Consider the following 2,152-nt stretch of genomic DNA (forward strand, 5'->3'; position numbering starts at 1 on the left):
GGTTTGTAATGGAGGAAGATCTATATGACCTTACACTGGACATCACGTCTGCCCCCTGCAACACTGGACCACATTCCTGTAACTGACCTAGTCCTTCTGACTCTCACTCACCTTTTGATAAGTTATAGGAGGTGCCTTATCTCTTCATAATCGTTCATTCAACTATTCAACACATAGTTATTGAAAGTTCATTATGTGCCAGTTCGTTATGTGACCGAAGTTTTGGTCACAGATCAAGAATGAGACATGGGGGAGCCAACCTTGGAGAGCTGAGCGTAAAAAATAAAATAAAATAAAAAATAAATTTAAAATAAAATAAAAAAAAAGAATGAGACAAAGCCGCTTCCCCCTTTTGGAGTTTATATTCTAAAGAGAAACACAGATATTAAGCAAGTAAGTATATATTAACTGTAATGATAGCTGCTATTAAAAAAAGTCAGAACAAGGGACTAAATAGTAATGTGCCTGTACATGCATGCATGTGTGTGTGTGCGAGTGTGTATATACATGTGTGTGCCTGCGTGTGCCCTGTTTTAGACTGGGCTCTAGGAAGGAAGTCCTCTATGAGAAAGTGGCATTTGAATGGAAGTGTGGGGAAGGGGTTTCATTTGAGGGAGAAGCAAACATAAATGTCACAAGCAGGAGTATCTGGATTTCCCTGCAATTCAAGGCGGACATGTCTTAGGCATAAACTGAGTCTCCTATTATATATAGTTTCCTGGTTTACAAAGAAATGAAATAAGATATCTCAAGAAAATATTTATAAAGGCAAATTTCAACATTTAAATATTAAATTATGTGCCTAAGCAATTATTTGCTTTATAAAGTGAGCCCCAGGGACATAGCTGTTGGAAAGACCCATTTGTCCCTCAAAACTATCAAATCGGTTACAGCAAGATTTAAATGAGGTAGTGGGTATGATTGCTCATAAAACAGACAACACCCCCAAACCAAAAAGCTATAGATGGTGATTCAAATATTAGGGATTATTATATAAAAGTGTACTATATTTTGAAGTATATTAACATTTATACAATGTCTATTGATATGTTTAATTCTGTTTATCTGATTAATAGATTTTGACAACCCAACATTTTATATATTCCTTCTCAGTTCAATAGAACCAGCCATATATTTACTGGCAGGTGGAGGTGCAGACCCACATCACTATTAGCAAGACATTTCTGAGCCCCTAACCCATCCAGGATGCTACATCCATATTGGATGTTGTACCAAGGTAACAAGTGTGATCCTGGCTCTCAAGTAGCTTATAAATTAGTCTGGGGAAAGGAGATTCCTTTTACCACTGATGACAGTAACAGCAAAGGACAGTAAACAACCTTTCCCTCCTTATACACCAAAGATACCCAGCTAAGCAAGTTGGACGTCAAGATTAATGAAGAATAAGAGGTACACTTCATACATAACACAGAGGGGAGGCTGACCTGATTCCATAGAGAGGCAAAGGAAGTTAAGAGTTTCCATCCTGAGAGGTGACAAGGTGAAACTGGAGGGAGAGAGGAATTCTAAAGATTATAGGTTATAATCACAGAAAATTACAGAGTTCAAAGCTTTGGTTTAGTGTCATTTAGAGTCATAGTAAGAGGTGTGTGTATTTTTAGGAATGATCCGATGAAGGAGGAATGAAAGTCTTAAGGAGCAAGCTTCTTCATATTCAGTACTAAACTGGAACTTTACACTAACTATATAAAGCAGCAAAACAATTACACCTGTGCTTTATTTTTACAGATGATCAGAGGGATTAAGCGCCTTGCTCCCTGGCAGGTGGTTAGTGAGTTACAGGGCAGGAACTCAGTGTAGGAACCTACTAGGTTCCTAGTTTACATTATCCATGGACACAGCCTCCTTCCACTGTCCCAGGTAGCCTCTTGATTTCAAAATCATGGGCCAGCCTTGCACTATGACCTAGCTTTAAGCCAGTGGTGACTTTTGGAGAAGGTATATTGTATATCCATATGACATGATGACATGTCATATATTTAGAGAATTTTCAATCTTCTTCATCTTGTTTCTTTGTTAACTATGAAGTATTAGGTCATCTGCACTTCAAAAATGTCTCAGTGCATCCAAGAATCTGTTCCAAAGTTACCATATTTTTGGAAAACATGTCATTGTTATGTATTATAAGATG

The 2,152-nt window shown here is 37.6% G+C and overlaps 1 non-coding gene across 1 annotated transcript; it reads left to right on the forward strand.

Moving 5' to 3' along the window:
- Positions 1-237: 237 nt before the first annotated feature.
- On the forward strand, positions 238-276 carry LOC132417780 (small nucleolar RNA SNORD55/SNORD39). Its single transcript, XR_009517931.1, has one exon. It is a non-coding gene; the product is annotated as a small nucleolar RNA SNORD55/SNORD39 (small nucleolar RNA).
- The last annotated feature ends 1,876 nt before the right edge of the window (positions 277-2,152 follow it).

This window comes from Delphinus delphis, chromosome 21 (genome assembly GCF_949987515.2).
Source record: "Delphinus delphis chromosome 21, mDelDel1.2, whole genome shotgun sequence".
Taxonomy (NCBI): Eukaryota; Metazoa; Chordata; class Mammalia; order Artiodactyla; family Delphinidae; genus Delphinus; species Delphinus delphis.